The following is a 10,554-nucleotide window of genomic DNA, read 5'->3' as shown; positions in this document are numbered from 1 at the left end:
AGGCTGTGGGTCCACACACACCTTTTGTCCCAGAGGTAGCAGGTGGTTCCGATGGAGAACCTTGCAGCCCCATTCCCATCCTCTGGTTTCACCCGGAAAACTTTTACGTTTGGCATCTGACTCTCCACTACATGGGGTGTAGCCACCCAGCGGTCAGCCAACTTCTGCTTCCCAGGTAGCTCCAAATTCTTGATGAGGACTCGGTCTCCAGGCATGAGTTGGGAGAACCTAACTTTTTGATCATACCTCCTCTTATTTCCTTGATTCTGCTTGACAGCCAAGACCTCAGCTAATTCATAAGCCTTTTACAGCTCGCTTCTCATATCGGACACATACTTCAGACAAGACTTCTCTTTATCAGCCTCACTCATGGGTATCTGGCAATATCACTCCACAAGTCCAGCACACTGAACCACGTCGCACCATTCAGGCAAGCCAGCGTGTCCTTGATTCTCTGGACTGTATAATGTTTGGAAACTGTATGCCTCTTCAGAATCTGGTAGTCCACACACATCTGACCCTCCCCATTCTTCTTCCTGGTGACTACTATTAGAGATGTGCAAGGGCTTCGAGACTCAGCGATGACCCCAGCTTCCTTCAACTTCCGCAGATACTGCCGAATGTCCTCCACCTCGGCAGGTGCCAGTTGCTGTGACCTTTCTCTGAACATGGTGTCCTCTGTCACCTGGATGGTGTGGCGAACAACCCACATCAAACACATCAGTAGAAAAGACAAGCAACACACATCAAAGTTGCTGGTGAACACAGCAGGCCAGGCAGCATCTCTAGGAAGAGGTACAGTCGATGTTTCAGGCCGAGACGCTTCGTCAGGACTAACTGAAGGAAGAGTGATTAAGGGATTTGAAAGTTGGAGGGGGAGAGGGAGATCCAAAATGATAGGAGAAGACAGGAGGGGGAGGGATGGAGTCAAAAGCTGGACAGGTGATTGGCAAAGAGGATATAAGAGGATCATGGGACAGGAGGTCCAGGGAGAAAGACAAGGGGGGGGGGAACCCAGAGGATGGGCAAGGGGTATAGTCAGAGGGACAGAGGGAGAAAAAGGAGAGTGAGAGAAAGAATGTGTGTATAAAAGTGAATAACGAATGGGGTATGAGGGGAAAGTGGTCATTAGCGGAAGTTAGAGAAGTCAATGTTCATGCCATCAGGTTGGAGGCTACCCAGACGGAATATAAGGTGTTGTCCCTCCAACCTGAGTGTGGCTTCATCTTTACAGTAGAGGAGGCCGTGGATAGACATATCAGATTGGGAATGGGATGTGGAATTAAAATGTGTGGCCACTGGGAGATCCTGCTTTCTCTGGCGGACAGAGCGTAGGTGTTCAGTAAAGCCGTCTCCCAGTCTGTGTCGGGTCTCGCCAATATATAGAAGGCCACATCGGGAGCACCGGACGCAGTATATCACCCCAGCCGACTCACAGGTGAAGTGTCGCCTCACCTGGAAGGACTGTTTGGGGCCCTGAATGGTGGTAAGGGAGGAAGTGTAAGGGCATGTGTAGCACTTGTTCCGCTTACACAGATAGGTGCCAGGAGGGAGATCAGTGGGGAGGGATGGGGGGGACGAATGGACAAGGGAGTCGCATAGGGAGCGATCCTTGCAGAAAGCGGGGGGCGGGGAGGGAAAAATGTGCTTAGTGGTGGGATCCCGTTGGAGATGGCGGAAGTTACGGAGAATAATATGTTGGACCCGGAGGCTGGTGGGGTGGTAGGTGAGGACCAGGGGAACCCTATTCCTACTGGGGTGGCGGGAGGATGGAGTGAGAGCAGATGTGTGTGAAATGGGGGAGATGCGTTTCAGAGCAGAGTTGATGGTGGAGGAAGGGAAGCCCCTTTCTTTAAAAAAGGAAGACATCTCCCTCATCCTAGAATGAAAAGCCTCATCCTGAGAGCAGATGCAGCGGAGACGGAGGAATTGCGAGAAGGGGATGGCACATTTTTGCAAGAGACAGGGTGAGAAGAGGAATAGTCCAGATAGCTGTGAGAGTCAGTAGGTTTGTAGAAGTAGAAAAGACATCTTGCAGCTTCAACATTTTCTCTATCAACCTTTTCTTCCAAACTCCAGTTACCAGGGAGTCCCCAAAGTTGAATGTCTCAGCAATCAAATTTGCCTTTTTTGGAGACAGTTTCTGCCCAGCTTCTCTCCCAGGGGCACTAGACGTTATCGTCGCCAGGAGGAGGTGCACCATTTGCATCCCTGCCTGAGGTTGACCTCTCACTCCAAAGTGTTCCTGTCACCCTGTTCACCTGTGCAACCGAGTGCTTCTGCAGTTCAGGGCCTACCCCAGCAGGTAAGGCTGCCTCCTCTTCATGGTCTTCTGGAGCAACCACCAGGAGGGCCTCAGCCTCAGGCATTCCTGGAAATTTGGGGTTTCCCATCACTCTCGCTCCTTCCCCAGGCCATAACATGACTGGTTTTGACTGGGTGAACCACACAGTCCCTCGTTTATGCTTATCATCCAGCCGCTCAGAACCCAGGGTGCATGGACAATGTTTTCAGGAAGCTCTCTCCAATTTTCTCCTTGTAGGCTCCCACTAGCCTCCTCACAATAGGAGTATTCGTTTCCACAAGAATTGAAACTTCGTCCAGAACCCAGACAAACCTGCATGAATATATCAAGGACCTCAGCTACTCCCACATCTGCCTCCGAAAACTCCAGCTTCATTAACAAGTAGCCATCGTATGGATAATCATCCGTACTAAGACCCCAGATCTCTAGCTCACTGAGTGGCATCAAAGGTAAATGTGTCAAATACCGGTTGTAAAATGAACGGTGGAGCAGAGTAACCTGAGAGCTGGTGTCAAGTATGGCTCGAGCACAAATACTCACAATCCGTAGTGATACACTGGAGCTTGGCCCCACTAAGCCTTCAGGAATAGTGTTTTTTGCTTTAGGGGGTTCCTTGATATATTGCTGGGATCAGATTCCCCCTGAAATGCCAGGCTGTTCCCTCACTGGGTCTCTCTGCATGGGTACCCGGGGGCTCACTCTCCAAGGGTTTTCCCATCATTCACACTCCCGCCTGAAGTGTCCCTCTTCACCACAGTTGTATCAGCTCCTTTTCATGCGGGACCCCAGCCATTAGCAGCCCTCTGCATAGTCCATCCCCTTAGGGCGTCCGCCTCCCTATTAACTCTGTCATACGGGGGGTGGGGGAGGTCGCACCTGCTGATAAAAACTGGGACAGCTCAGTCCTAAACTCTGCCTCGAGCTCCTTCACCACTCCCTGGGGTAGGTTACCAGTGGTCACCTCAGCCAAGGGGACCATTATCGAGGACTGTACCCTGCGGACGGAGGCCTCCCGTGCCTCCGTCGCATTCTCCTCCTCTCTTACTTCTCTGATCAGTTTGTCAAACAAGGGAGGGGGGCGCATCTTACGAGACATTCGGAGACCACAAGCAATCAGGTTCGGTGAATGGGCGCCTTTCGCCACTTGGTCCTTTCCTAACTGATTCACCTCAGCCATTCGAATGGCCCCTCTACATCGCAAGCAGCTTAGCTGCCTCTCTCCAAAGAACGTAGGCAGAAAGCTTCTCCCCCTTCTCCCTGAAACATGTTCTGAAACCTCATCATAAGCTCCATTGGGCTCCCCGTTGCCCCAAACACCTTTTCTGGTGCTTGCATGTAGGCCGCAGAGGTAGCAAAGGGGTTCTGTGTCTTTACAGATCTCACTACGTCAACAGCCGGCCCCTTCAAACTTTCAACCAATCGCTGTCTTTTTACATCATCAGAGCACTGCCACCCATCCAGCATCTGAGAGTCTGCTCCACCCAAGTCTCACACTCCTCTTCCCCCTCGGAGGTGGGCTTCGTTCCTGAGAACAAGCTGGGCCTACGAAAGCTGGGACTTTGAACCTGGGCATTTTGCCATTTATTCGCCAGGGAGGTAAGGGCCGCTACCAACTCAGAATGCTCTGCCCTCACTGGAGGACTCATTAGACCTTCCACATCAGGCCACTCCTTCCCCTTGCTCCACAGAATCGAGAGCAACTTGTCTTTATTGTCTCCGTCCCCAGCTACAGGAAACTCAGCTTCCGGTTCAGCCTCGCTCCCCTCCTTCTAGAAAGTATGGACAGCCCACGCACCCCTTCACCAGGCCCCCAGTTTGGAACATTCACCCTCACTCCCATCCTTCTGGAAAGTACGGACAGCCCACGGTACCCCCCCCCCCCCCCACCAGGCCCCAATAGTACCAGGCAGTTCTACTGCCATTCGTACCAGAACAAAGTCTTTGCCCGCCATTTTATCAAACCTCCGGCTCCACCCCTGCAGCACCCATAACCACGTATCGCAATCACTTCATCAAATAATAGTTTAACACAGACTTAAACATACAATCCACTGGATCAATGCTCAGGGCAATCACACAGCATTGGTTTAGATGGGTCATATTCTGCATGGAGTTTAGTGACCAGTGGTGTGCCTCAGGGATCTGTTCTGGTACCCCTTCTCTTCATGATTTTTATAAAAGACTTGCATGAGGAAGTGGAGGGATGGGGTTCGTAAACTTGCTGATGACACAAAGGTCGGGGGTGTTGTGGATAGTGTGGAGGGCTGTCAGAGGTTACAGCAGGACATTAATAGGATGCAAAAATGGGCTGAGAAGTGGCAGATGGAGTTCAACACAGATAAGTGTGAGATGGTTCATTCTGGTATGTCAAATATGATGGCAGAATATAGTTTTAATGGTAAGACTCTTGGCAGTCTGGAGGATCAGAGGGATCTCGGGGTCTGAGTCCATAGGACTCTCAAGGCTGTTGCGCAGGTTAACTCTGTAGTTAAGAAAGCGTATGGTGTGGGCTGAAGGGCCTGTATTGTGCTGTAGGTTTTCTATGTTCCTATGTTTCTATAACAAATCTCTGAATAGAGTGGCTATTTAGATAGTTTGGTACTGGGCCTGCTGGCGACATGACCTACCCAATGAAGCTGATTAAAACAACCCAAAGCCTTGGTGCTGAGGATGTTGGCCTAGGAAAGATCAATGACATTTGTTCTGCCAGTGAATTCCTGAGCCACATTTGGGTGCAACATGGATTGGTGCGGCAACTGCTCTGTCCGTGACTGTAGGAAACTGGTGAGAGTTGTCAGCACATCATGGAAACCAGCCTCCTCTCCAGAACGCTGTCTACACTTCCTGCTGCCTCAGTGAAGCAGCCAGTATAATCAAAGACCCCACCACCGCTGGCCTTCTCTCTTCTTCCTCATTTGAACATCTTTTGCACATTGATTCTTTGACCATCCTTTTGGGAGCCAACTTTCACTGTTTCTATTGTGTTTCTTGTATTTACCATGATTGACCACATGAAAGTGAATCTTACGATTGTATATGGTGACACAGATGTATTTTGATAATAAATTTATTTTGAAATTTAAACTTTGAACTTTGTAGTGCACCATGCTAATGGTGATTGTGGAGGAGATGTTGTTGCCAATCCAAGCTGACTGGCTTGAGAGTGAGGGGTTCTAGTTGCACAAGAAGGTATTGAGGCCGAGATCTTGAAACTTATTGATTCATCTTGAGGGGATGATAGCATTAAAACTGAATTGTAGTCTTCATTGTCCAGTCATTCCAGTGTTGAGTGAGGAGCCAATGAAATAACAATCTGCTGTTGACCTACTGAGATGGTAGACAAACTGGAGCAGATTCAAGCAACAAACATCAAAGTTGCTGGTGAACGCAGCAGGCCAGGCAGCATCTGTAGGAAGAGCTGCAGTCGACGTTTCAGGCCGAGACCCTTCATCAGGACTAACTGAAGGAAGAGTGAGTAAGGGATTTGAAAGTTGGAGGGGGAGGGGGAGATCCAAAATGATAGGAGAAGACAGGAGGGGGAGGGATAGAGCCAAGAGCTGAACAGGTGATAGGCAAAAGGGGATACGAGAGGATCATGGGACAGGAGGTCTGGGAAGAAAGACAAGGGAGGGGGGACCCAGAGGATGGGCAAGAGGTATATTCAGAGGGACAGAGGGAGAAAAAGGAGAGTGAGAGAAAGAATGTGTGCATAAAAATGAGTAACAGATGGGATACGAGGGGGAGGTGGGGCCATAGCGGAAGTTAGAGAAGTCGATGTTCATGCCATCAGGTTGGAGGCTACCCAGACGGAATATGAGGTGTTACATAGAAACATAGAAAATAGGTGCAGGAGTAGGCCATTCGGCCCTTTGAGCCTGCACCGCCATTTATTATGATCATGGCTGATCATCCAACTCAGAACCCCGCCCCAGCCTTACCTCCATACCCCCTGACCCCTGTAGCCACAAGGGCCATATCTAACTCCCTCTTAAATATAGCCAATGAACTGGCCTCAACTGTTTCCTGTGGCAGAGAATTCCACAGATTCACCACTCTCTGTGTGAAGAAGTTTTTCCTAATCTCGGTCCTAAAAGGCCTCCCCTCTATCCTCAAACTGTGGCCCCTCGTTCTGGACTTCCTCAACATCGGGAACAATCTTCCTGCATCTAGCCTGTCCAATCCCTTTAGGATCTTATACGTTTCAATCAGATCCCCCCTCAATCTTCTAAATTCCAATGAGTACAAGCCTAGTTCATCCAGTCTTTCTTCATATGAAAGTCCTGCCATCCCAGGAATCAATCTGGTGAACCTTCTTTGTACTCCCTCTATGGCAAGGATGTCTTTCCTCAGATTAGGGGACCAAAACTGCACACAATACTCCAGGTGTGGTCTCACCAAGGCCTTGTACAACTGCAGTAGTACCTCCCTGCTCCTGTACTCGAATCCTCTCGCTATAAATGCCAGCATACCATTCGCCTTTTTCACCGCCTGCTGTACCTGCATGCCCACTTTCAATGACTGGTGTATAATGACACCCAGGTCTCGTTGCACCTCCCCTTTTCCTAATCGGCCACCATTCAGATAATAATCTGTTTTTCTGTTTTTGCCACCAAAGTGGATAACCTCACATTTATCCACATTAAATTGCATCTGCCATGAATTTGCCCACTCACCCAACCTATCCAAGTCACCCTGCATCCTCTTAGCATCCTCCTCACAGCTAACACTGCCGCCCAGCTTCGTGTCATCCGCAAACTTGGAGATGCTGCATTTAATTCCCTCATCCAAGTCATTAATATATATTGTAAACAACTGGGGTCCCAGCACTGAGCTTTGCGGTACCCCACTAGTCACCGCCTGCCATTCTGAAAAGGTCCCGTTTATTCCCACTCTTTGCTTCCTGTCTGCTAACCAATTCTCCACCCATACCAATACCTTACCCACAATACCGTGTGCTTTAAGTTTGCACACTAATCTCCTGTGTGGGACCTTGTCAAAAACCTTTTAAAAATCCAAATATATCACATCCACTGGTTCTCCCCTATCCACTCTACTAGTTACATCCTCAACAAATTCTATGAGATTCGTCAGACACGATTTTCCTTTCACAAATCCATGCTGGCTTTGTCCGATCATTTCACCACTTTCCAAATGTGCTGTTATCATATCCTTGATAACTGACTCCAGCAGTTTCCCCACCACCGACGTTAGGCTAACCGGTCTATACTTCCCCGGTTTCTCTCTCCCTCCTTTTTTAAAAAGTGGAGTTACATTAGCCACCCTCCAATCCTCAGGAATCAGTCCAGAATCTAATGAGTTTTGAAAAATTATCACTAATGCATCCACTGTTTCTTGGGCTACTTCCTTAAGCACTCTAGGATGCAGACCATCTGGCCCTGGGGATTTATCTGCCTTCAATCCCTTCAATTTACCTAACACCACTTCCCTACTAACATGTATTTCGCTCAGTTCCTCCATCTCACTGGACCCTCTGTCCCCTACTATTTCTGGAAGATTATTTATGTCCTCCTTAGTGAAGACAGAACCAAAGTAATTATTCAATTGGTCTGCCATGTCCTTGCTCCCCATAATCAATTCACCTGTTTCTGTCTGTAGGGGACCTACATTTGTCTTTACCAGTCTTTTCCTTTTTACATATCTATAAAAGCTTTTACAGTCAGTTTTTATGTTCCCTGCCAGTTTTCTCTCATAATCTTTTTTCCCCTTCCTAATTAAGCCCTTTGTCCTCCTCTGCTGAACTCTGAATTTCTCCCAGTCCTCAGGTGAGCCACTTTCTCTGGCTAATTTGTATGCTGCTTCTTTGGAATTGATACTATCCCTAATTTCTCTTGTCAGCCACGGGTGCACTACCTTCCTTATGTTGTTCCTCCAACCTGAGTGTGGCTTCATCTTTACAGTAGAGGAGGCCGTGGATGGACATGTCAGAATGGGAATGGGATGTGGAATTAAAATGTGTGGCCACTGGGAGATCCTGCTTTCTCTGGCGGACAGAGCGTAGATGTTCAGCAAAGCGGTCTCCCAGTCTGCGTCGGGTCTCGCCAATATATAAAAGGCCACATCGGGAGCGGCGGACGCAGTATATCACCCCAGTCGACTCACAGGTGAAGTGTTGCCTCACCTGGAAGGACTGTTTGGGGCCCTGAATGGTGGCCCTTCCAGGTGAAGCAACGCTTCACCTGTGAGTCGACTGGGGTGATATACTGCGTCCGGTGCTCCCGATGTGGCCTTTTATATATTGGCGAGACCCGACGCAGACTGGGAGACCGCTTTGCTGAACATCTACGCTCTGTCCGCCAGAGAAAGCAGGATCTCCCAGTGGCCACACATTTTAATTCCACATCCCATTCCCATTGTGACATGTCCATCCACGGCCTCCTCTACTGTAAAGATGAAGCCACACTCAGGTTGGAGGAACAACACCTTATATTCCGTCTGGGTAGCCTCCAACCTGATGGCATGAACATCGACTTCTCTAACTTCCGCTATGGCCCCACCTCCCCCTCGTATCCCATCTGTTACTCATTTTTATGCACACATTCTTTCTCTCACTCTCCTTTTTCTCCCTCTGTCCCTCTGAATATACCTCTTGCCCATCCTCTGGGTCCCCCCTCTTGTCTTTCTTCCCGAACCTCCTGTCCCATGATTCTCTCGTATCCCCTTTTGCCTATCACCTGTCCAGCTCTTGGCTCTATCCCTCCCCCTCCTGTCTTCTCCTATCATTTTGGATCTCCCCCTCCCTCTCCAACTTTCAAATCCCTTACTCACTCTTCCTTCAGTTAGTCCTGACGAAGGGTCTCGGCCTGAAACGTCGACTGCACCTCTTCCTACAGATGCTGCCTGGCCTGCTGCGTTCACCAGCAACTTTGATGTGTGTTGCTTGAATTTCCAGCATCTGCAGAATTCCTGTTGTCTGGAGCAGGTTCAAGTCATTTCTCATGCACGAGGTAGGATGTTTCATCACCAACCTTGCAAAGCACGTCATCACAGTGGATGTAAGTGCTTCTGGAGGATAGTCATTGACTCAGGTTACCAAGTTGTTCTTAAGCACTAATATAATTACACCCTATTAGAAGCAGATGAATATTTCTGGCTTAAAGCTATCAGTGAACACAACAGCCTGTTGATCAGTGCAGGTCTTCATTACTTGGCCAGGTACGCCATCTGGACCCTTCTGAAGGATGCTTTCATGTTGACCTCAGGTACTGAAATCACTATGTTATCAGGTGCTATGGGAGATTGTGAAGGTGCCTCAATGTTTTGAAGGTCAAAGCAAACTAAAGCCAAGATTGGCCATGAGCGAAAGTGAAGTACCAGCATGAGTCAGCACTGATTCCCACTGGCAGAACCGAAAAAATTACTTGAAAGAATAATTTATGTTTACTAACATTTACTAGAATGTTACCTGGGTTTCATCTCCTAAGTTACAGAGAAAGGTTGAACAAGTTGGTTTACTGATGTACCACGATACAGTGGAGCAGGATTTCCCAGTGACTGTAATGGGATATTTGTGATAAATAAAGGAATCTTAATCGGAATCCACTGAAATTGCCTTGATTCTGGAGAGGTGTCAGAGGACTGGAAAGGGATCTTCAATAAATATAGGCAGCTTGGAGTTAATAAGGTGCTCGAGGAATATAAAGATTGTAAAAAGAATCTTAAGAAAGAAATTAGAAAAGCTAAAAGATACGAGGCTGCTTTGGCAAGTGAGGTGAAAATAAATCCAAAGGGTTTCTACAGTTATATTAATAGCAAAAGGATAGTGAGGGATAAAATTGGTCCCTTAGAGAATCAGAGAGGATGGAGCCAAAAGAGATGGGAGAGATTTTGAAAAATTTCTTTTCTTCGGTATTCACTAAGGAGAAGGATATTGAATTGTGTAACGTAAAGGAAACAAGAAGGGTAGTTATGGAAAGTATGACGATAAAAGAAGAGGAAGTACTGGCGCTTTAAGGAATATAAAAATGAATAAGTCTCCAGGTCCGGACAAGATATTCCCTAGGACCTTGAGGGAAGTTAGTGTAGAAATAGCAGGGGCTCTGGCAGAAATATTTCAAATGTCATTAGAAACGGGGATGGTGCCGGAGGATTGGCGTATTGCTCATGTGGCTCCATTGTTTAAAGAGGGTTCTAAGAGTAAATCTAGCAATTATCAGTCTGTGAGTTTGATGTCAGTGGTGGGTAATTTGATGGAACGTATTCGTAGAGATGGTATATATAATTATCTGGAT

This window comes from Mobula birostris, chromosome 9 (genome assembly GCF_030028105.1).
Source record: "Mobula birostris isolate sMobBir1 chromosome 9, sMobBir1.hap1, whole genome shotgun sequence".
NCBI lineage: Eukaryota > Metazoa > Chordata > Chondrichthyes > Myliobatiformes > Myliobatidae > Mobula > Mobula birostris.
The sequence above is the reverse complement of the archived record's forward strand: the minus strand, read 5'-3'. Positions refer to the sequence as shown.